The 24,813-nt window shown below is 46.8% G+C and overlaps 1 protein-coding gene across 16 annotated transcripts in view; it reads left to right on the top strand.

The window, feature by feature from the left end:
- The window catches only part of EXD3 (exonuclease 3'-5' domain containing 3), a 249,306-nt gene that overhangs the window by 747 nt on the left and 223,746 nt on the right, over nucleotides 1-24,813 (top strand). For 12 of the 16 annotated variants that reach the window (XM_039719844.1, XM_039719849.1, XM_039719855.1 and 9 more), the window contains exon 2: nucleotides 5,201-5,266. The exons of 3 other annotated variants lie outside the window; for them this stretch is intronic. The gene's annotated coding sequence lies outside the window, so the exon portion shown is untranslated. Of the gene's footprint in view, nucleotides 1-131; nucleotides 321-5,200; nucleotides 5,267-24,813 lie in introns of those variants that run through there. One more of the 16 variants, XM_039719846.1, reaches the window with a different exon arrangement.

The raw sequence follows: 24,813 nt of genomic DNA, 5'->3' as shown, positions 1-24,813 counted from the left end.
GAACCGGCCCGGGCACGGGGCCCGGAGCGAGCGGGGCCGGACCGGGCCCGAACCGGCCCGGACACCCGGCCCGGAGCGAGCGGGCCCGAACCGGGCCGGGCACCCGGCCCGGAGCGAGCCCGTGCGGCTCGGACGCCCAGAGGAGGGGCTCCGGGGCTGGCGGGCCGGGCCCGGCTGAGGGCTGGGGCGGGCGAGGAGCCGGTGCCGGCGGGGAGCGGGGCGGAGAGCGCGGCAGAAGCTGCGGGGATCGCGCCTTGAGCTCCGCGGCGCGGCGGGGCGGAGGCACAGCGGCAGCTCGGGCTGGAGCGAGCCAAGGGCAGGTAGCGAACCAGGGACAGCGGCTGCAGCCCTGCGTGCGACTCGGGGGTTTCGGTGTGGAACTGCTTGGGCTCCCTGCCACCGGTTTAAAACGTTGCACAGAATGGGAGAGAAGAGTCAGTGGAAATGGAAGTACCGCGAGTGTTGTCCACACGTGGAAAGATAAAATGTGGTTTAGGGAAAGAAAGTTTGTCTGACAGTTTGACTGTGATGGCAACAGCAGGAGTGGAATGAAATGAGTGGCTAAAATTTGGTGTCTAATTAGATCCTGCGGATGTGATGAATATAAAGATGAAAGGCTAACCCACGTGTGGTTGGAAAAAGGAGATTCCCCCACTGGTGTTCCTTCTTGGGAAGGGATTTCAGCATCTGAGTCAACTGATGAATGCTTAGAACCATGTACTTGGACTTTCCAGGAATTGAACTCCGGTGCAACTCGACAAGTTAATGAAGGAGGTGGTGTTGTCATACCAAATGTAAGAATAGCCTTAGGACAAACGTGCCTCAGCTGTGAAATGGAAGCCGTGGATGGGTGGGGACCTGCTGCTCCCCACACCTTGGCTCAGTCCCTGGCTGAGCCCAAAGCCCTGTGTCACCTTTGCTTCCAGGGTCCCTGCTGACACACAGGGGACATGGCAGGGACAGGGTGCTGCTGGCCTGCCTGCCTGGGTGGTTCCACGTGGCAGGAGGATCTTGATACCATGACAGCCACTGGTGGGGGTGGAGGACTGGCAGGACACAGCTGCAGCAGTGGCACCGTCTGAATGCACTGCTGGGGGAGGAGGTGATTGCTGGTGTGGTGTGCAGTTGTTCTAAGGAAAATCAAGCTGCAGTGACCATCTGTGTGCTCGTGGTTACAACGGGCTGCCAGGGAGCCTCTGGTTCCAGGAGCTCTCCAGTGTGACAGAGAAATCCTGGGGAGTTCAGGGCAGGCCACAGAAAGGCTCTGGCTCTGGAAAACAAGCCTGAATAAGATCAGCTTGTTCAGGCACATTGAAGAGAAGAGAGCTGAGGAGTGACTCAGGCACTCTGGAAATCCATGCCTGTGGGAAGTTCTCCCACAGCTGGCTGCTGTCAGCCTTCCCAAAGCACGCAGCAGGCTCTGGGAACTGAGGCACAGCAACACAAATTGTGCTCAATGGCACCCAGTTTCCCAGCAGTGCTGGAGGGTGACTACAGGAGGAGCTGGGGCAGAGGGGAAGGCCTGGCAGTGTTGGGAGCTGCTCAGCTGAAGGCTCTCAAGGCTGAAGGTGTGCTCAGAGCAGACTCCTGGGCAGCCTCAGGGCCAGGCCAGTTTGGGCAGGCAGTAGGGCAGAAACAATCAAATTTTAACATCTGGAGCAAAAGCAGCAAAATGCATCTTCTGGAATGTAACTGCTCCATCAGAAAAGCTCTGTCTGGAGTTGTGAGGCAACAGTGCTGCCTGTAGGAATGCTGCCACTGACCTGCACAGGGCTGGCCAGGTGGTTGCAGTTCAGCAGTGAGCACATTCCCTCTGGTGGGGCAGAGGAGATGCTGCTCACACAGAGCCTGCAGACACAGAAGGACCAAACTGAACACTTCAAATTGCTCTTTTCCACTGCAAACAGCAGCTGGCACACCTGGAACAAGTGCAACTTGTGGGATTGTCCCGAGGCAGCGTGGACAGAGGTGAGAGGCAGCAGGGACAGCTGCCTGTGCTGGCAGTTCCCAGCTCTGGGGTGGTGCAGAGGGATCCTCACACAGAAGTGGAGTCCACAGAGGCTCAGTTATATTCAGACAACCAAAGCTGCTGCTCCTGGAATAGATAATTTACCCAAATGTGCATTAAATAACTTGCTGATGTGTGCAGTGATGTAACCTGGGAAGAGGGAATGACATATCCCTCTGGGCTAATCACAAACACATTTTATTGGAATTAAGAGTATTTTTCTGAACCAGGTTTTAGTAATTTAATTCAAAAGCTAATTACTGAATCTGTGTAATATGTCTTTAAATAAAATTTTTTTTTTAGCTCTCTGAGGATTCTTGGTGCTCTGGCAGCCTCCTCAAGCAGCTCCCTTGGTAACCAGGGGCACTGGAGGGAGGGCTGGTCACTAGGAACTGAGGAGCAGGAACAGGACACATGCCAAGGGCTGAACATCCTGCAGATTCACATGTTCTTCCCTCATCTGAACGAAAGTGTAATAAATTGATGCAGTGTTGGAGGAATTATGGCAGATTTCAGTGATAAATGCCTGAAAAAATCTTGCAGAAAAATGAAAGAAGGGGGTGTGTATAAGTGGGATATTGGAAGTCTGGAAAGCTGTTTTCCCAGAGGATAAAAGGCTTTGACTCTCTAGGAATACATGTGGACATTTGGTGTTGCAATGTGACCAAGTGGCATTAACTGGGGCCTGGCAGGTGAGAGCCTTATCCAGGTGTTTGAGGTCAGGAGCAGCGTGTCCTTTTCCCACCTGTGCTGACTGAACTCCGAAACCTGGGGCAAATCCTGCTTTGTGGGCTGCCGCTGGGAATCAGGCAATAAACCCTGGGAATCAGGCAATAAACCCTGCTTGTGTCATTACCAGCTTATTCAGTCTCAGCTTTGCTGCTCCTCTGGGCTGTGCTCTGGGCACAGCCCCTCCTGCTGGCTCTGAACAGACCTGTTTGAGGCAATTGCTTCTGTCAAAGGCATTTCTACAGAAGAAAAAAAATTCATGCGTTGCTAATTCTTACAGAATAATTCTCCTTGGAGATTCTTCTGCAGTGAATAGGTGGAAATGCAGGTAAAGAAAGATGAAGTGTTTTGGAATCTGATCAGACCAGGAGCAGTTACAAACTCTTCCAACTTCTGTCTGATCACCTGTAACACGTGAGGAGTCTGTGCCTTCTCTGACCCTATGGACAAGGTTGTGTATCCTTGTACCTGCCACTCTGTGAATGTGAAGAAGGAATTCGCTAATGAAGAAAAAGGAGATATAAATAAGAAGAATGGAAGAATTAAGCAAAGGAAAAAATGCCGAATTTCTGTTGTGTAAACATTTGAACAGTAACAGCCCAGAAACCAATTTGAAACTGCCATAGCACAGATGGTTCCTGTTGGTGTCCTGCTCTGGGGCTGCTGTTCCTGCAGGCCATACCTGCCCCTACTTGTTGTGGTAGCAACTGACATTAAAAATGCATCAAAGCCTCTTTTTCTTGTGATAATACAGCAGCCAAATTCTCTGCCCAGTGCTTCAGCCCATCTCTGAGTCTGTCTGGGAGAGCAAAGCCACAGGTGTGTTTGCACAGGGAGCTCTGGCTGCTGTGCCATCGCTGGGCTGGGCATTGCTGTGATCCTTGTCCCATGCTGCTGAGCCAGGGCAGGACACTCCAGCTCTACATGGACTTAATGCCTTTAAAAAATTTCTTCTTTATTACATCTCCAGCTCTGCCAAGGGTATGGCCACATTTCATGTAAAATCTAAATGTGTGGCTGCTGTCATTTTAGACTTTTGATTAATTTAATGCTTTTTCTTTTTTTGCTTATTCAATGGTTTGTGATACCCACACAATGTGATTTATTCTTGGCTGTTGCTCATCTTGCCTTCAAAAGCAGAGTGCCTAACAATGCATTACCCTTACAGCTCTGCACACAGCTGTGGTTCACTTACTCATTTCAGGGATTAATTTCCTCTTGCATTTTTTTACACTTTTTACTCCGCTGAATAGGATGCAGGTCTGGTTCAAAAGAGACTGTCTAATCATTTTTGATTTTACACCAATTCACTGAGCCTTGTTTGGGTTACATGTTCATGAGAGAAAAGTCTCTTTTTCAAAACAGCCAGGACACTGTCTGCCCACTGCTGATCTTTGTAATGCCAAACTCTGCCTGAATCTCCTCAAGGAATAAGCTGTTTTGTCAGGCTGGAGTGTAGCAGTGCTTGAGGAATGTTTGAACACGTGAGCGAGCACACAGGAGGGACTCAGCACTGCTTGGGAAGCGCTGGCTCTATCAAACTGCTCCACGTGGGTTCCTTGGGTTATGCAATTGCCTGTAGAGTTTTGGAAGATATTCCTTGGGGACTTGAATGTCCCAGTGTTAGAAGCTAAAAGGAAGTTAGTTTGGCTGTTAGAGAAGGGCAGTGCAGTTGGGCTGTACAAGCTCAAGCTACAGTTTCAGCTGGAGCAGGGCAGGTTTTTGTTACCTGTGCAGCTGAGGGTGGCCTCCAGGGCTGTTTGTGAGCAGTGGTGGCCACTGGGCCATTGCAGGCATGGAGTGGAGCTTTCCTGGACGTGCTGTGCTTGTCGAAGTGGATAATCTGTGTGGGTCAGGGTGTTGGTTCCCTGCATGTTTCATCGCATTGGTAAGGTGTTCTTAGTCTTTGGTGACCCAAATGGAACCACAGAATCCCTTGAGCTGGGAGGGACCCACCAGGATTGCCCAGCCCTGTCCCTGCCCAGATCCCCCACCAACCCCACCCTGGGCATCCCTGGCAGCGCTGGCCAAAGGCTCCTGGAGCTCTGGCAGCCTCGGGGCCGTGCCCATTCCCTGGGGAGCCTGGGCAGTGCCAGCACCCTCTGGGGGAAGAGCCTTGCCCTGAGCTCCAGCCTGAGCTGCCCTGGCCCAGCCCCAGCCGTGCCCTGGCTCCTGTCCCTGTCCCAGAGCAGGGATGGGAGCTGCCCCTCCACTGCCCCCTGGGAGCTGCAGATTTCTCTGAGGTCTCCCCTCACTGCACCTCATGATCTTAACATTACAGTAAAAGTGCTTAGCAAGAAGTAAAGAACTAGGCAAGTATACGAGATGGGTTCAAGGAAGAATGTGCTGCCTGCCAGGTCTGTGTCCCAGCCTGCATTAGCCAGGTGCCTGCTGGGGCTGTGGGGCTGAGCTGTTGAGTTGCCAGGTGTCCAAGTGCTCACAGGCCTGTTTGCTTCCTCGCAGCTCCTGGTGGCAGCAGGGTCCCCCCGACATCGCCCAGCAGTGACGCCTCCACTGTCCTCCCTCGGGGTGAGTTTGCCACTTGGGCTGAGCTTGCCAGGTCTGTTCAGAGGCTTCTGACACACATCTGGCAGGATGAGGGCAGCGCAGCTTCAGGAACTTCTACCCCTCTCTGTTCTGTCTTGTAGGAGCTTGGAAAATGCTCATTTGCACCTTCTGCTCCCAGCTGGAGTGTTGAGTGGGATCCCCCCTGAGTGGGATGCCTTGGTGCAGGGGGGAGGGAGGGGACAGGAGCTGCACTGGAGCTGCTGTGACTCTGCTGAGCCCACACTGAGCAGCTGTGCTCTCCTGGCACAGCTGTAGGTACAGCTTCAAGGGCAAGGAACAGCCCTATTCTGACAGTGTGATGCTGAGATTATTTAAGTGAATTTCTGTTCTGAGGATCAGCATGGACTTTGTGTCTCAATAAGAACTTTTCTGGTTTGCAGGGTGCTTTATTAGTGTACATAGGTGGGTGAAAGGGAACTGGGCAATAAACCATGTGTCTGCTGTATGAAATTGTAGCCAGTCCTGTTCCACCACTGCAGCCTGTGTGACCACTCTTGGGTGCAGACCAAATAGTCAGTATTTTATGGTACACCAGTGTATTAAGCAACATATTCAAGGAAATTCCATTTCGATTTGTGAACTTCATTGATTTTATTCACTTATTTTTGTAAAGTTTGATTTAACTACATCATATGTTGAAAAGTTACCTACCAATTCCTTACAGATTGTGTAAAATTCAGTTTATCTCAAAAAGTTGTACTGGGTTAACTTTCATCTTACTCAGTATCCTTTTTTCTCTTGGAATGGGAGAACTGTGAATTTTTCCATTTTTCTCTATAGTCCTGCTGCCTACTGAGGTGTTTACCAACGAGGGCTTGCACAGTGCAGGGCAGTATAAAATATCTGTGCAGGAGCAGTCACCAGATAGTGTCTGTCATCTGCTTTCCCATTTTCAAGTGGAGACAAGGCTCATTTGGGCCGTTCCTGGTGTCCCTGTGTGTGTGAAGTGCAGCGGCAGCCTCGTTAGAGGGCACTCTGGAATCACCCAGGGAGCCGAGCAGCCACATTCCCCTGCAGCTCCCCAGAGAAATCCTGCTGCAAACGCCCTTGGCCCCCAAGCAGAAAGTGGGAATCTGGAGCTGGATTACCCTGGGTACCGGTGATCCAAGGCAGGACTGCCTGTGCTGCTCATTTCATGCTTGTGCTCTATATGGAATATAGCAACAATTTATTAGAGAATTCACTGCAGTTTTCCAAATGTGAATTAATGAACTTGCTTTTCTCATGGCCTTTACCCCATAAACTGCCCTGATCCTAAATCTGTATCCATTTGGATATTGTTTTTTGGTTGCTATTGTCTTTAAAAAGTAAATCCTTGATAAAAATATAAGATGCTTCAGAAACTCTTAGGTTTTAGTACCAGCCCTTTCAACAGCTCTGTGTCTTTGACAAAGTTTGTTGTGTCTCCTTTCACTTTCCTTGGGTCAGAAAGAGGATAACGATTTTTACCTTGGGTGAATTAATCAATATATATAAATGTGCTTTGAAATCTGAAGTGGTTTAGAATTTTTTTTAACTATAACTAAAATATTGAACAAAACAGGAGTCAGAGAAGTCAAATTTAAGACCATGATTATTATTCAACTGCTTTCATGGCATTTCTGTTCTGGCAAGATTATAGAGCCAGATCATTTGCATTACTTTTGATTTCCTGATGTTTTTCGTTTTTTGTTGAAGGAACAGCATATTTATATGCAGGAGTCAGATTGTCTGTAAACACAAACATAATCTCACCTTTGTCCAAACATACCTTGTTTTGCTTTTACAAAACCAAACCAAACCGGTGGGACCCAGAATTGCTCACTCGGAGCAATTAGCACTGACTCATGCCCAGCCTGGGGAGCCTGGGGGAGCCGGGCGGTGTTTGCTGGGCTGGAGCTCCCTGCAGGGCAGAGCTGGGCTCGGGGTACTGCGGGAGCTGCCCGTGGTGCCTGGGTGCTGTTCCTGCTCCGGGGGCTCCTGTCCTCTCCAGGATGGGTGGTGTGACAGGGCAGGGACAGCTGTGCACAGAGCCAGCTGACTGAGCAGCTCCTCCCCGAGTGCCATGCGTGCCCTGCCAGGCAGCTGTACTGCGAGGGGCAGCTGTACTGCCCACAGGGCAAGGCAGTAAACACTGACACGGGAGTGTTCTTTACTGCCCACAGGGCAAGGCAGTAAACACTGACACGGGAGTGTTTCTTTACTGCCCACAGGGCAAGGCAGTAAACACTGACACGGGAGTGTTTCTTTGCTGTCCACAGGGCAAGGCAGTAAACACTGACACGGGAGCGTTTCTTTGCTGTCCACAGGGCAAGGCAGTAAACACTGACACGGGAGTGTTTATCAAAGCAGGTTTTGTGCTTTGGCCAGGAGGCAGCACTTGCCTTGGAGTCCTGAATCACTGTGCCAGGCTTCTATGAACTCTGTCGGCCACAAGACTTCATTCAAAGCAGAATAATAAGAAAAAGTCCTGGTCAGACCTACTTTTTCCTCTCCTAGATTTTAATCTCCTCTTGCACTTTCCCTGTCTGTCCCTCCAGAACTTTCCATCCCCTCGGCAGCTTTTTGGCAAAGAGGGATTGCCTGCTCAGGCCTTCTCCAGCACCCCTGTGTGGGAGAGCACAGGAGGAGGCAGCAGGAGCTGCCTGAGCCCCATGGGTGGCTGCAGGTGTGTGGGAAGCAGCACCTGGGAGATCCTGCAGCCTGTGAGGCAGCTGCTGGCACAGGGTGGCAGCCCCTGCGGGCAGGTCTGGGCACCCTGGCAGAGCAGCCCTGGGACAAGGCAGGCACCCTGCACTCCCAGCTCCTACTGCTCTCCTGGAGGGTGGCACAGCTGCTCTGGGCAGGGGACAGGGCAGCCCAGAGCTGATCCAGGCTGATATGTGCCCCTGGATCCTTTGAAGGAGTTGGGAATACAACAGCAGACAGGCAGGCTGGGATGGCCTCCCAGTGACTGCATCAGCTGGAATTCCTGAGGAACCTTTTATTTGTCTGGCTGGCAAATGGATTTTAAGGTGGAGTGGAATACACAGGGACTCCACTGGCAGAGATAAAAACAGTTGCTGTGCTTAAAGTATCTCGGCTGTGCGACTGGAGATTGTGGTTTTTAATGGGTTTGAAGAGTGTTTCTTGTACTTTTGTTATTTCTGTAAGTTTAGGACTGACACTGGATGGCAGAGGTTTCAGCCAAAGTCTTCACCCCTTCAGTGTTATCCTCCATCCCATATGCAGATCCCTCTTGTGCTTTACCACAGTTTGGATGTTCTAAAAATTCATGGTAATCCAGGAGCCAGGGACATTTCAGATCACGTCTGAAGAGGAGCTCTACCTTGCTTGTAGGAAACACTTTCTGCCACTTTTGAGTAATATCTCCTCACAGAACGTTTCTGTGGAGCTGAAAGTTTTGTTTTATGGTGACGGTGATTTGGTTTTTGTCACAGTTTGAAGACAGCTGTGTTGTGTGGTGACAAGTTTGCCTGAGTTGGCCAATGCCATCCCCACAGCACAATGTGTTAAGTGGAATTGTTAGATGCTTTAGCTCTGAAATCAGCTCCAGGTACAAATTAGATTTTTATTATGCAGTACTTAGACCCATCTATAGTTACAGTTCAGTGTTGTACTTAAGTTCTGCCAAGGCTGATTTTGGCTCTGGAGGCCAGAGCTGATTCTGGGCAGTGTTTTGGGGCTGGTGGTGTGGCTGGGGTTTCTGAGCCCCTCCCTGCTGTTCACCTGCCCCAGAGTGATGTTCTGACTGGGCACGTTCTTGTACTGGGCTCAGAAGCCACTGTGGGACAATTTGTGTGTGATAGGGGAAGGCAGCAATAATGCAGAAAAAAAAGTTAAAAAGCCCCAGCTGATAGAGGTTAAGGGAACAAATATAACTGTAAAAGCACATGAGAGAAGCATAACAGGGAAAGCTTAAATTTTGGGCAGTTTTCTGCCTAATGTAATGATGTAATGGAGCAAGAACCACTTTTTCCTTCCATTTTTCTTCTCTTATTTCTGTAGGAGCCCAATGGTGCTGTCTGGCTGACTTGTCAGAGGTTTAAGCACCAAAAGTAACCATTTTTAAGTAAAGCAAATGCAAAACTTTGGGTATATGTTTAAAACTCAACAGAAAATGAACAAACAGAAAATATCGAATATGGAGAAAGTCTTTGTGTACAATGTCCAGAGCAATTTTAAAATATTCTCGTTCCATGCCTAAATAAATGGTTGTTTCAGCCAAAGAGAAATCTTTCCTCATGATTTATTACACTAATCTGGATATAAGGCCTCTGAGCAGGATTGTCAGTTTATTAGAATAGCTTTCTTCTCTTTTCAGATTTAATCCACATGTTGTTGTATCAACAGAGCCTTTGCTCAGTTATGAGTTATCCTTTTTTAATAATAATAAAAAAGTGAAAACACATGTTTTTTAATGGCCTTATTACAAAGAAACCTAGGATGACATAGGGAGAGGTGATCATCGAATGATGACTCTGATTTGTAACTTCAGAGTGATAAAAGGGTGAAAAATGGCCCTTTCCCTCTGCCTGGGGCAAGCCTGGCAGGGACAGGAGGAGGCAGCATTATCTTTGGCCAGGGTTTCCTATGTTTTTTCCCCAGCTTGTGCAGTGGTGCTAAACATGCTCTTTTTAGTTAACTCTAATTTCCTTCCTTTTTTTTAAAGGCAAATATATCTAGAGGTGTATGTAATTCACATTTCCTTCCTTCCTGTCTTCCTCCCCTGTAGAGAAGTTCTTTCTTGGACCCCTCCTGTTTCCTAAATGGAGAGGAATTACTCTCAGGAAACTCATGACTTTGGTATTATTCCTATACTTGGTTTTGTGAGAAAGCATTTAGTTTGAGTGTAAATGCTTACTTGATACCTGCATGAGGGTTCAGAAGTGCACATGAGAGCTGCTCAGTGAAGCAGCTCACTACATCACACGATGATAACCTTTGCTTGGCCCTGTCACCCCACAGTCCTGCAGCATCAGGAATTAGTACTGCAGCACCTCAACACCCTCTGAACTGGCAGCTTGGGACCCAAATGTGGACAAAGGCAGAGTAGAACTGCTGGTATTGATGTTTCTGTTGCCAGTCTGGTTTCTTCCAGCTAGTGCTGGACTCCTGGCAGTCATCACAGTCTCCTTGAATTCTCTTGCAGATGTCAGCACAGCAGCTCCTGCCTCAAGTGCCAATAGAATCATTTGCAGTGATGTGATTTTGAAAGAAGCTGCTAATAACGTGTCTTAAAACAGAAGGAATTGGTCTGGCATTTAAAAAATGTGGCATGAGCCTATTTACTCCTCAGAAGTATAGAAGACGGTAAAAAAAAGTCCACCCTTAAGCACTAAATAGTGAAGGGGAAAAGAAGGTTGTGTCCTTGCTGCCAGAAGCAGATTCAGGGATAGCCTGGCAGGGATATTGGAGCTCTATGGAAGGCTTGGTCCTGCTCTATCAGACAAATCCCTTGGTCCATCTTGAATCACAGAATTACAGACTGGTTTATGTTGGAAGGGACCGTAGAGCTCATCCAGTGCCACCCGTGCCATGGCAGGGACACCTCCCACTGTCCCAGGCTGCTCCAAGCCCTGTCCAGCCTGGCCTTGGGCACTGCCAGGGGTCCAGGGGCAGCCACAGCTGCTCTGGGCACCCTGTGCCAGGGCCTGCCCACCTCACAGGGAAGAATTTCTTCCTAATCTCTAAGCCCACCCTATGACAATGTGAAGCCATTCCCCCTTGTCCTGTCACTACCTGCCAGTATAAAAAAAATCTGTCTCCCTCCTTTTTGCAAGCCCTCTTTAGGCCCTGGCAGGGGCTCTAAGGTGTCCAAAGAACCTTCTCCTCTCCAGGTGAGCACCCCCAGCTCTCCCAGCCTGACTCAGAGCAGAGGGGCTGCAGCCCCTGGAGCAGCTCTGTGGCTCCAGCAGCTCCAGGTCTTTTCAGTGCTGAGGCCTCCAAAGCTGGGCACAGCACTGCAGGTGGGGTCTCATGACAGCAGAGCAGAGGGGGGGAATAGAAGACAGAATCCTCAACAGCTTGTGCAGACCCTCAGGACTGGCAGCACCTTTGGTGGCACTCACATTGGCCTGGCTTTGTCAGTGCCAGGCAGAGGCAGAGCTGTGCCAAAGCCGCAGGCTGTTCCTGTATGAGGCAGCTGAGGGACAATCACCCCCCTGGCTGTGAACTGTTAGAGTGTTCCTTGCACAAGAAGGACAACACATCCTTTGAGCCTGGCCATGGAATGTAGACTGGGGGTTGGGTTTGTTTTTGTGTACACTGGCTTTGTGTCACTGCTGCCTTTTGAGAAAAAGGCTGAGCATACCTCTCCAAAATAAGTTAAATTAAAACACAGATATTGGGAGGACTGGACTTTCCAAGCTCTCTCAGAGTCTTCTGTCCTCAAGTCAGCCTTCTAGCATCTGAAGTTCTCCATCCCTTGGTCCTACTGGGTGCTCACATTAGGTTTGTTTCCTTTGCAGTGTACCCCTGTTCCTGATGGCTGCTGGCCCTATTGCTTCTCAGAACAGTTTAGAGTGGAATCATTTCCAGAGCAGTGGTAAATGAAGAGGACATTTGGCTTGCGAGAAAAATGTCTTTATAGGTGGATTTTGCAGGGCACTGTACTATGTTGTGCTTTCATCCACAATATCTTCGAGCAACCTCACCTCACTTTGAAGTTGGCCACTCTTTGAGCAGCTGATTGGATTGGAAAACTCTAGTGGTCCCTCCCAAACTGAGTCTGATTCTCTTTTCTTGTAGAGTTCTGGCAAAGATGTTTCTTTTGGCTTCATTTCCATCTCCCTTCCTTCATGCTCAACAGCTTTCAGCATGTTCCCATCATAAGCAGTTCTTTAAACTGAAGTGATGTGTAAACATCAGGAACTGTTTCTAAACTGTAACATGAGTTTCCTTCCCTCATAGTGTAGAATTATTTTATGCTGCCATATTCAGATGATATGAAAAATAAATTTTCCTTTATTACTATGTATTAAAAGCTAACAACTTTTTGGTTTTTGTCCTCAGAGAGAAATATTTTACCGTGGGGCAATAAAAAGAATAGTTCTCTAAAAGTTAATGGGTTGTGTTTTCAAATCAGCTTTGGTCTTGTGCACTCTTTGTTGGAAAGCTGCAGAAGAAGGAAAGACAAAAAGAAAATAGCCTTGTTATTTAGGATGTATAAGATGGTATTGTAACTGCCTTTTTAGTGAGTGTTGCATTTTTGCATTAAAAACTGGAGTTTAGGGAAAGATACTGTTTTTATGGATATTGGTAACTATTATCCAAACACTTTAGCTCTTACTTCATGCTGTACAGCATTTTGCTTAAAATTTCAGCAGTTGTTTAAGTTGCTTTGACTGGTAATGGACCAGGTAATGTGTTGCTGCTGCAGGAGTGTGTGCTGGGCAGGCATTGCTGGCAGTTCGCTGGCTCGCCTGCATTTACAGTTTTATTCTGGGGCCAGGACAGGATGGCAGGCAATTAAATGGAGTTCCAGATACCAGCAGTATAATTTATCACATGTGTCCTCCAAACTGGAGCTGCCTGATCTCAGAGTTGCTGCCTGCTGTGTGCTCAGACCTTAACCTCTGTGTTTAGATTGCCAATGTGGTGCCAATTAGTGGGACTGGGATGTGGATACTGAGGAATATAACTCACTTCACATGGGCTGCCAAACAACTAGCAGATGTTGAGCTAATGGGTCTTGGCTACTACCAGCCTGACTTGGATTTCAACCCAGAGGTGAAGGAATTTATTTCTCTCTCATTACCAATTCCCTTGTCCTGAGATTTGGGAATTCCATCAGCTTGCTCTGGGAGATGATGTAAAACATTTCCCCTCTCCCTCAAACCTGTTCCCAGGGTGTCTTGTACGTTGCTTTATTGTGGTGTTAATTTGCCACCTTTGTTATCCTACAGGATAACATGATGATCCATGGAAAATGAGGATGTAAGCTCAAACATGCAGCTGGCATCCTGAACAGGCGAGCTCTGTGTGAGTGTGGGGTGGTCAGGCACTGTCCCTGCAGCCTGCTCAGAGCTGTGATGGAAAGCCTGCCCTGGGATTCCTGTGACTCCTTTGAGTTACAGAGGCCGTAGGAAGTGCTGGGGTCTGGCTTGCTGGGGTCTTGCCTTTCTCTGTTCTCATGACTGGATATTGTTCTCAAACCCTGGAAAATGTGTAACTGCAGGCTCAAAGTTTTCCTTCTGGTGCTGAGTCAGTGCTGGAGAATGGCCTGGCAGGTTCTGTGGCTTCTCTGGTGTGATTTAGAGGAGCAGGCAGTAGTTCTTACTCAAGTCACTTGGTCTGTTCAACCTGGAGAAGAGGAAACTGAGGGCAGACTCATCACAGTTACACCTTAGTGGTGAGGGGAAGCAGAGGGACAGCTCTGATCTCTGCTCTGGGACAGGGACAGGAGCCAGGGCACGGCTGGGGCTGGGCCAGGGCAGCTCAGGCTGAGATCCGGGCAAGGCTCTTCCCCCAGAGGGTGCTGGCACTGCCCAGGCTCCCCAGGGAATGGGCACGGCCCCGAGGCTGCCAGAGCTCCAGGAGCCTTTGGCCAGCGCTGCCAGGGATGCCCAGGGTGGGGTTGGTGGGGGGTCTGGGCAGGGACAGGGCTGGGCTCAAAATCCTGGTGGGTCATTTCCAGCCCAGGGGATTCTGTCACAGAAGTACAAGTAGTTATGATAAGGGAATAATTGTCTCCATAACCTCAGCAGCTTCAGGAACAGAGACAGGGAAATGGGCTCACCTGAAAGAACAGTGGCACTGTTCAGTGGCACTGAATACTGGCTGGTACCTAAATCCCATTTCATACCTCTCTCTGTACAGCCAGCTGACACATTTAATGAATGTGTGCAATATTAGGGCTGATGCTTTTTGTTCTCTCTGCCATAACTTTGTCTTTTGTTCTGTGAGGATTTAGCCTTTGACCTAAAAATGTCATCTTACCATTCTGTCTGCATTCAGGTTTTCAGCAATTTCTTTACCTTGCTCATTTTCCGCTGCAGTTCAAGGCTATGCTATTCCCATAACAGGTGTTTAAAAACCAAAATCTTACTTAATGAGAAGTTTTCAGTTATAGCTTATTTTCTTACTGACATGCTGGTTTGAGGCGTCAAACAAGATCAGTATCAACAGCAAGAGTTGAGTGAGGGTTAAATAACTGTTGCAGCTATTATTCAGTGAGCAATGAAAATAAACTTCTTGCAAGGTCCTGTCATTTCTTGCTTTTCTCTGAGGTCTAAAGAGAATGTTTAATTCAGTGATGTATTTCATTCTGAAATTCCAAAGAGAGCAATTATTTTTAATTCCTCGGTATAAGCAGAACTGGATCTGTTCTGTGGATTCTTTTTTCTGGATGTTTATGTATTTATTAAGGATAACAAAATAGAAGCAATGCAAACAATTATTCTGCACTTACATGATGAATAATAGCTAAATGATAATTACCGTTCTTGAAGCATAATTAGTTTTCACAATTTCTGTAGAACAAGCAAAGAAAATGCAGTATGATAAACCAAGCAATAAGCTGAAATACCTGCTTTTTGAGATAGGAAAAGTATAGAATAATAAGGAGTATGGAGCTTTAAAACAGGAAAAACAATGGGAGAAAACTGGCACCCCAGTCCAAGAATGACATCCTTGGGAAACATCTGGTGAAGGAATCTAGAGAGGGAAAGATAATTTTGCCTTTCTTCTGGGAATTGTGCAGAACTTGGTGCAGAATTGTACTGCTAGTGTACACAAGTGCACTTACAGATCCTGCAGAAGCAACCCAAGCCAAAACTTCAGAGAAGTGAAATTCTTTGATTTGCAAAGGGAAAATATATCAGAATGAGGCAGCAGGTTAAAAAAAACCTGAAAGGAGAAGTGACAAGGGTGAAACCTTTGTAGGGAGCTGAAGCAGATTTCAAGGCTCTGTGCTGCAGAGGAAATGCCTCAACTCTATCAATTGCTGTGAGAGAGAAGTTCTGATGTGAAGCAGCAGGGAAGGAAGGCTGGACAGGCAGGGGCATCCTTCCAAAAGCTGAAGTCATGACCAAGTGAGGAAGATAGAAAAGAATAAACACTTTCAAAGGCTTTCAGAAAGTATAAAAAGTAACAGTTCTTTCCCAGATATGTTGGGAATAAGAAGCTTGTCCAAAAGCTTGAAAAAACCCATGGAGACCAGGGTGTGAAAAATCAGGAGGCAGAGCTGAAAGAAACATTTTGTTTCTGAGGCATTTACACTGTGCTCAGTTTCCTTAGCAGAACCCATCTCAAACCCAACTACTAAATTAAGAATTTAAGAACACAGTGAGGAATACCTGCCTGCAGGGACCAGGATGTCAGAGCCTCGGAAGGAGTCAGGAGAGGAACTGCTGAATAATTAACACTTGTATGCAGCCTTTCAGTTAAAATTTCCTCACTCCTGTTAGAAAACAGACAGGGCTGATATAGTGCCATCCTCAAGAGAGTTTCAGGGAGCTTGGGGAGCAGCAGGCAGAAATCTGGCTTTGTATTGTGCAGTGTTGTCAAAAGAATAATACAGATCAGAACGAGCTGGCACTTGATTTTATGCGGATGTGGGGGAGTCAGCATGTCTTTTGTAAAAGGAAGTTGCACTTGAGGAATCTTCAAGGACAAACATCTGGATTTTGGTGTTCAGTGTGTGTGGTGTCCTCAGATGTTCTAAGCACTCCTGACATGGTCCTTTGTCACAGCCCCTTAGAGCAGGCACTTTCCTGGGGATCAGAGAATGTTCTTTGGCAAACCAGTTAAAAGCCTGGTTAAAAGGTGAGAAAAAGTGTAGCTGTGCTGGTTGTTAAACCAAGAGCAGTTACTGTGAGAATGACAGGGGAGTCTTAGGAGAGCTGAGGGAGGCAATGGATGGAGAAATAACAAAGTCTGAGGGAATTCAAAGTTTTGGCATAGGCAGATCTAAAGCTGCAGAAGTACCTACTCTCTGGTCCTGTGGGATTGGAAAACAAACCAGCAGGTTAAACTTTGGGTCAGTAAATGTGGAGAAACATGTGAGAAAGCTATGGCTAAAGGAGGTACTGCCTCCCCCGGGAACATATCCTGGGGCAGTTTGCAAATGCAGAACATCTGGGCCTGAACAAAGGAGTGGGGCAAAAGATAAGCATTTGTTCCCCATTTCTCCTTAATTCCCTAACTAAAATTATGGACATCAAATGGAAGGTCAGGAAAAAGAAAAAGAAACACCGCTTTGCCTGCTGAGTACAATGTGGCACCTGGTGCAACATGACTCTGGTGCTGAGGGTTTGCAGGAGTGCTTGGATCCATTCTTGGAAGAAAGGGTCAACAAAGTCTGTGTTGTGCCAGTACAGAAGACCTGGCATGTGGAAATCTTAAACTGCAGGCTGCTGTAGAGTCAGGGGATCAGCTGGGGACACAGCTCCCACTTCTATCCCTTAGGCCACTGTCTGAGACATGGCACTGGCCAGTTGAAGGTGTGATCTGACCTGGGAAGGCTCCTCTTCAGTGCCTTATTCTCCTGAACTGCATTTTATTATTTCTGTGCTTGCCTGTTTCAAGCTACTGCCTCCTCTCTCAGATGGTCCTCTTCCAAAAAAACAAAAACAAATCAAACAACTCAACAAGTTTGTTTTTTATGAAAACACACTTTTTTGTCTTTTTTTTTCATCTAGTACATTGAGTTTTCATGTGTGTAACTTCAGTTTATTGTGTTTGTCTACAGACTGCTTGGACAGAAAATAGAGCTGCTGCTTAAGCATTTCCATATGTGTTCAGCCATATTGCTCAGCTATATTCTTCACCTAATGTAACTTGTAAAAATAAACATTTTTAAAGTGTTATTTTTATGTGTTGGTGAAGAGTTAATGGAATTAGAAAACGTTCCAGACCAGTGTCTGTCCCCACTGTGGATTGCAAGGAGGCCATGTCATGTCCTGCTAGTTTTTAAGCAACCTACAGCTTCATGTCTAGGAATTTGAAGGCCAATTAGTTGATCCCTCCAGGAGACTTTGCTGAATGCAATCCTCCAGACATTTGAACACAGCACAAGACTTGAACGTTCACAAGTTTTCCATTTATGAGAGAGTTGTTTGTTAAAAGTGGAGAGAACAATCCAGCCCTGCCAAGTACACGCTAGGCTTACACAGCCCTGCTGGCCTCAGACAGAATGTGAGAATGTGTTGTCAATTCTGGTTTATTTAGGGCAGATTTGCAAAGCTGGTGTGTTGATATGACACGAGGGAGTGTGTGATAAGTCCCATCTGTGCAAACTCCATTTCCTATAGGCTGCCTTGCACAGATGGCCTCCTCGAGGGTGGATTTAATTTCATACTTGAAGCTGAGAAAGCCAGGTTTGAGGAGATGTGCTGTAAGTTGATTAAGGCACTTGTAAACTCAACATAGATAAAAATGTTGGTGAAGGGGTAAGGGCCGGAAGGAGAAGTCATCTCTCTCTCCTGACTCAGCCCATGTCCCCCCACCATGTCCCATGGAGAAGGTAAAACTCTGCCTCATCTTTTGAGTCTGTCTGGGTAATAGAACTGTTATCACTGCAGGGAGAAGTTATTGGCAATCCTGTCATGGAGGATGTTTGCTCCTTGTCTGCTGTGTGAAAACATGCTTATTTGGGAATGCAAACTGTGCTAGGTCTCATTTTTTCTCCTTTCTAGTTCCCAGCTTTTCCATCACTAGTAGAAGTGAAGGAAATAGGAACAGTGGGGTGAAGTTAGAAGAGCACAGTACTGAAGCAAAATCTGTGGCCCTTATGTACAAGAAGAAATCAGTCCTAGAATCCTGCAGAGTGTGGGAAGAACCTTGAGATGCTCCAGGAGCCTACTGATTGTTCCTGGCTAAAGTTAGCCAACATCTCCTTGGTGTGTCTGTGTAAAGTACCAAAAGCAGGGTGGAGACAAGCCTTTGATTTTCCCCTGTTGCTCTCTACAACTCCCTGACAGGAGCTTGTGGGTCAGTCTCTTCTCCCAGGTGACAAGTGACAGCACAAGAGCAAACAGCCTCAAGTTGTGCCAGGGGAGATTTAGGTTGGATATTAGGAAAATGTTTTTCATGGAGAGGGTTGTCAAGCATTGGACCAGGTCTCTCCTCACCTCACTGATTCTATGGTGTGTAATGTTGAGATGTTGGGATGCTCCAGAAGGACCTCATGGAGTTTGCTGGTGCATGATCACCCTGGGACAGTGTGTCAAGAGCATTGAGTCTTTCAACTCAGAGGTAAAACCAATGGAATATCATCAAAATAAGAAAGAACTAGGAGAATTCAAGTCACTTTTGCAGATTAATATTTTTAACACTTCCTTTGAGGGAAGCTGCCCAGTGTGCCCAATAGCAAGAGAGATGCTCATGAGTGAGGAAATCTGGGGGCTTTGGAAGAGTCTCCTCAAAGGAAATATTACCAAAACCACAGTTTGTTAGTGATGGGGTGAGAACCCTGGCCATGTTGGTGTGCCAGGGTCTGCAGAAGATGTCCTGGTGCAGGTTCTGCTTTTTGTGACAGAGGGAGAGACTTGGGTAACCTGTGATCTGCCAGCCCTAGGCTGAGCTCAGCCTTCAGCTGGAAAGTGAGAACCTGTTGGTCAATAAAATCAGACCAGGGTGGCAGAAGGAGCAAGGATTTAGATTCCCTGCCCTGATGTGTGTTCAGGTTTGAAGATGATGATGGTAAGAGTGCAGCAATGTTCTGTGGTAGCTGCTGGGGACAGCAATGACCTTCAGATGTTATCCCGTGGTCAGTATCTAGTCCTGCATTTTGGCATGCAGGGCACAAGTGGGATGCAGGAACTCTGTTTAGCAGCACCCTGTGACAGCAATAGCTGTGGCTCAAGAGGAATTTAGGGCTCCCAAAGAAATTTAGGTTTGACCTTCTAGCTGTTCTTCACTGAGCAATTGCAAATTAAGGTTTTTCTGGGGCTCTCAACTTGGCCTGATTTTCAGAGATTTTAATGATAATAGCAAAGCCACATCCGGGTATGGAAAACATAGGTGCTTCAGAAACGGAGGAAATGCTTATGAAGGAATTTATTTCAAGTAATTCAGTCTGCAATTGCCATCAAGGAAATATCCACTGAGATAATTATGAAATTATGAACAATTTCAGATCACAAGGGCATTACAGTCCTGTTCTTGGGGTTCTGTAAGCCTGGTTTATAATGATTTATGCCTTTTCTAGAATGGAAAATAGCTTGGAATCAACTTGCTGTGTTCACATGTTTCAGTGTTTGCCTTCTGCTGCTGTGCTGGGTGTGTGGTGTGGTGTTTCATTGGATTTTTTAGTGTCCTTTGAGTCCTGTTTTAAATACTACCCCTCCCCTTGGTGCTCCAATCCAGGAGAACTGCAGTGCTTATGGGTCTGAGTGATGCCCTGAGTCCTGCCATTGCCTGGAGTGAGACCAGACACTGTATTTTGGATTAAGGGAGTGAGACAGTAAGGTTGATATGTCCTATGGCTCTGTGCTCCACAGGGCTGGTCAGCCCAGGATCTGTGCAGGCAGCAGGGAGAAGTGTCTAGGGCATGAAACTAAAAGGGCATGAGTTGTATCCAAAAATGAAGGGTCTCCTATAAGAGTGTGTGCTTTGACAACAGGACTAACTGTAGGAGATGTCTTAAACAAAGTAGAGGAGAAAATACCCTGCCAAAAAAGGACCTGGCTAGAACCAAATCAATGAATTCAAATGTTTCTATTTAGTAAACAATGGGAAATTGCTTTCAGAGTGAAGTCCTTGAGAGCGCTTTCCCCATTTCCTGTCTCTTCTGGCACCAGTTTCCATTCCCTGTATTGTTGTTACAGCACTTGTCAAGGAGCTGCTGAGCTTTAACCGTGGACAAACCAAACTCTGCCATATGTGCAAGGAGATTGGCCAGAGCCCCGAGGCAGAGTGGGGTGCAGAGGGAATATGCTTCATTTTTCTTTCCACCTCCCATCTGTGCTTGCCCCATGGGGATGTGGTTGGACAGCCCTGCCCAGCAGGACACAGGCAGGAGCCTGGTGACTCTGCTGCCCTGGGGATGGGGTGGGAGACTGTGGGATACAACAGGAGGCTATAGTGAGGTGGTTCCAGTCCAGTCCAGCTGACAAATTGTGCAATATCTCTTAGCCAACCTTTTGCTGAAGTGGTTCAGTAGATGCATGTACTGGATCTGTTTGAGTGAGTCCAGGATGGGTTCTGAGGTGGAGGGGACACCCTTCCCTGGTCACCAGTGCATGTGTCAGTGTGACTTTCAAGAACTGGACATGCCTGTGTTCTGGAAATGATGGCTGAAGTGCTCTGTGTTAGTGAGCTGAGAGTGAGATCTGAAAGGAGATTTCCTGGGAGTTTTTGACCCGTTCTTGCCAAAGTAATGGAATAAGCAGGTGTACACTGGTGCTCCTAAAGCTTCATTTATTCTTACTGTTCCTCTAATTGCCAAAAAGGAGCTGGCAGGTACCCAAGTGCCATTGAACCATCTGTAGATGGAAATTCCATTTCATTCTCTGGAAGATGGATATCTTCTATTTCCTGTTAGCTCATCCAGATTCTTCACATTAATAGGAAATATTTGTGTCATTTATAAACATTAATAAACTGCAGCCTTGGATTATGAAGCGTTCATGAACATTAAAAAATACAAAGGGATATAAAGAACAAAAAAATGAGAGTAGTATAGAGGTCCTCTTTCATTGATCTGTGATTGACAGAAGTGTTGCTTGTCTTCCTGAGTGCTCCCCAGTGCATCCATCCTGCCTTCTGGAGCTATAACAATGCAGCAACACCAAAGCTGCTACATCACTCCATTACTTAATGTAATGATTGAGATATGGAGCAAATGCAGGACAGAAATAAAGTGAATAAAGTGCATTTTTCAAATATCTATTTATATTAAACAGGGCAAGAGGAATGGAAAACACAATTAATGCAGGATATCAGGTAGGTTTGAGCCTGACTAATAGTGCCCCCAAACCTGTGTTTCTGTCAAGTAGTTCTTAACTTCAAGATTTAAAAGTAAATTTTTCAGATTGATGTGAGGTGCTTTGCTGGGGCCTCAAGGAGCTTATTGGAATCAGTGAGACATAGAAATTCTGTAAAGGTTTGTTTGACTTTCCTTCTTTGCTCTGTGACAGTTGCACAGTCAGCTCTGGTTAATACAGTCCAGATAAAACGGAGACCAGGATCTATTCTTGTTTAACTCCTTGGTGCTGAAGGTGAAGCTCTCTCTTGGAATGAGTCTGTGATTTCTGGCAATGTTCCTGCCCCGCTGCTCACTGTGGCTGGCTGCAGGACGTGGATGTTCCCAGCGCTGCCAACCTGCCAAATTCCCTGGAGAGCTCTTGACCAAAGAGCTGTGGGAGGTTAAAAGGATATGGCTCCCTGAAGTCCTTTCCAGGCACATGCTCTCATTGTTCTTATAATTGGAAAGGATTTAAATGACAATCCATGCTGGTGGCAGACTCAAAACTCTTCTATTCATTTGATATTTATTAACTCCTCAAGAAACAGCAGCATTAAGTGTAGAGGAAGGTACACATTCAGTTTCTCCAAGGCTGAGGACTTCTTTTTCATCATTTTGGGCTACAGATTAACATTATAAAAAAGGCATGGACAGCTTCAGCAGATTTATTTAACTGAAGCCTTACTCTTTTCTGCCTTTGGGCAGATGACCTAGAGAAGTTTATTGGTAGATGCTACAATGAATGCCTGATGATTCTACTATCTTAAAGATATCAGGATTTATCCTACTGTATCAGCAACTACTGCTGAAATTCATGGAAAGGAGAGCAAGATCTGAACTCTCTTACAGCCTCCACCAGAACTCAGCATTCATCTCTCCAAATCCTTCAGACGTACCAATAAATGTGGTACCATGTGCCTGGGATACTGGAAATCCATGTGCTTCCCAAAGCTTTCCAGAACCATCCATGTTCAGATTCTCCTTAGTCACAGAAATGGATCAATCTGGTGTACTTGTGTCTGTTCTTTTTCTGGAAACATTAGAACAAAAGAAATTGCTGGAGTCTTTCATCTGATGTAACAGCCAAAAGAAAATAAAGGAAACTTCCCCAGAGCCTTGTATTCATGAAAGCTGATCTTTCAGTGTTCCTGAAATATCTGCTGATCAAAACTTTGTTCCTCTGAAAAATTGCTCAAATTTAGAAGCTTGTCCATTCTCAACATTCAATTCTGTGTTTTGTTCTCAGCTGCTTTTTAGCTCTTCTGACATTTCAGTGGGATGGGGCTGGGTTTGATGTTGCAGCTCTCATCTGCTGTATACAGTTGGTTGTTAGAGAAATAAGGAACAGGAGATGGGAGGGATTGTGACCAATCTCTTCTAATACCAGAGTTGTGGAGCTTCAAAATAACAGTGGAAAGGTTTAGATCTCTCTAGATCCATCATGAGGAGATACTTTTTCATGCACCATGGATGAGTTGTGGAAAGCTGCGGTGTGGGGTGGTGCAAAAGCTTTTGTGAATTCAAGAAACAACTGAACAAACTGATGGAATAAAAACACCAAAGACTTCTACAAACACAATCTCCATCTCTGTTTAGCAGATTTCTAGAGGCTGGGAAGTATTTGTTCACATATGCTCTGTTTTACTACTATTCCCTTGGTGTCTGCTATTGCCAAACTTGGAAGACTTTGGGGACAGAACATGGCTCAATTTGTTCACATATGCTCTGTTTTACTACTATTCCCTTGGTGTCTGCTATTGCCAGACTTTGGAAGACTTCGGGGACAGAACATGGCTCGATGATTCTTTAGTCTGGAAGGGCATGAGAAGGCAGGAAACACTCTGCTATCCCATGAAGCATCTTCGTGGTCTTCTCTGCAGTAACCCAGCCAGAAGCTAACAGAAAGGACTGGTACCTTTGGGGAACACAAAAACAAAAAAAGGAAAAAAAAGATGACAAAAAAATAAAGACAGAATGAAATACAGATCAAAGAGAGTCTTAATCATTATCTCTAGGCAAGAAGATGGGCCTCCTACCAAAGTGTTAAACATTAAGATACTGTTGTGAGTTTATGTGAACCCTTGGTCTGAAGGAGGGTGCCTCATTCTGCGCAGCTGCCGGTGTAAAGCTGACAGAAACTCAGAATATTGAAATGAGGTTTGTGTGTTTTACACTGGTTTAACATGACAGCTCTGCTCCAGGCCTCTGCCCCCATGGCCAGCTTCATCAGCTCCATCATTTTCTGGGTGCTTCACTGACGTGCCAGTAAATTCACCATGAGGGAACAGTTCCTTCCTGCAGGAGGGGAAGGGTTATTAACGGGCCAGTGTGTGTTTACAGGGGGCTCATCCCTGGATTTAACACTATCCCTTCAGTAAGTGCCTGTTTATTTGGATGTTGTGGCCAACCCCCATTAGTCAACAAGTGGAAGGGAAGCTCTGGCCTTTGGTTTCTCCCACAGCTGCATCTGCCGTGGCTGCTCTGATTTGGATGTCAGATGGTGCTTCATAGAGGCCTGATCAGATCCTGGTCAGTGCAGAAATGGATTCTGTGCTTGTTACAGTGGTGGGAACCCTACACAAGGAAAAGCTGCTGGCACTTCTTCTGTGCTCCAGTGAACTGGAGTGAACTGGAAAGGATGAGACAAATACAGAAAAGCAGTTTGGCCAGCCAGTCATTTTCCGTGTTTCCATTGCTGCCATGTGTCCTTGGAAAAGAGTTGCTTCTCTCACATATGTGTCTTTAAATATGATGTTCCTCTGGGTTTTTTTTTTCTTTTAATCAACTTCAGCCCTCTTGTTTTCCCCAAAAGCTTTAGTCTATGTCTCTGTTTTGCCCTCCTCAGTATCCCTGGTGAATTCTCCCTTACAAAATCTGTGGACATAAATTGACCCATCATTAATATGAAAATAAAATAACAATGAAGAGACACTCCCAGATCCCTTTCAGTCTTTGGTGTGGTCTGTCTTAAGACCATACCCATGGTAGTGAGGGACTTGGGGCTCGTAAGGGGCAGTACTTAATGGTAACACCACAAATCCAGTGGTGAGGTCATGGTCTTCACAGAAATCGGATCTGGAAATTGTCTTGCTAACACGTTTAATCCATTTCCTTGCCATTGTCTGATTCTTTCCTGCAGTACATTTGTTGGTGGTGTGCCCAGTCTCTCATAAAATACCCACGCAACAGTGCTTCCACTGTTTCCCTGAGGACTAATTCCTTATATTGATTCTCACTCTTTCAGAATTTTTTTCCCCAGGTACTCATTCTACCTTTTGCTCTTAGTTCATTTCCTTGCTGCCATGCCTGTCTGCTGGTGTGGTCTTGGGCATTGTCCAGGCTTGCACCCTTCAGGCTGGGTCTCCCACTGTGCTCAGGTTCTGCCTCCACCAGTCTGCTGATCCTGGAAGAGTCTGAGCTTCATCCTGAGGGGCAGCTCCCATCTCTGCTCTGGGACAGGGACAGGAGCCAGGGCACGGCTGGGGCTGGGCCAGGGCAGCTCAGGCTGGAGCTCAGGGCAAGGCTCTTCCCCCAGAGGGTGCTGGCACTGCCCAGGCTCCCCAGGGAATGGGCACGGCCCCGAGGCTGCCAGAGCTCCAGGAGCCTTTGGCCAGCGCTG

Source organism: Passer montanus, unplaced genomic scaffold, assembly GCF_014805655.1.
Source record: "Passer montanus isolate IOZ18808 unplaced genomic scaffold, ASM1480565v1 scaffold43, whole genome shotgun sequence".
In the NCBI taxonomy this organism is placed as follows: Eukaryota; Metazoa; Chordata; class Aves; order Passeriformes; family Passeridae; genus Passer; species Passer montanus.
Note: the sequence above shows the minus strand (reverse complement) of the source record. Positions and strands in the feature narration are given on the sequence as shown.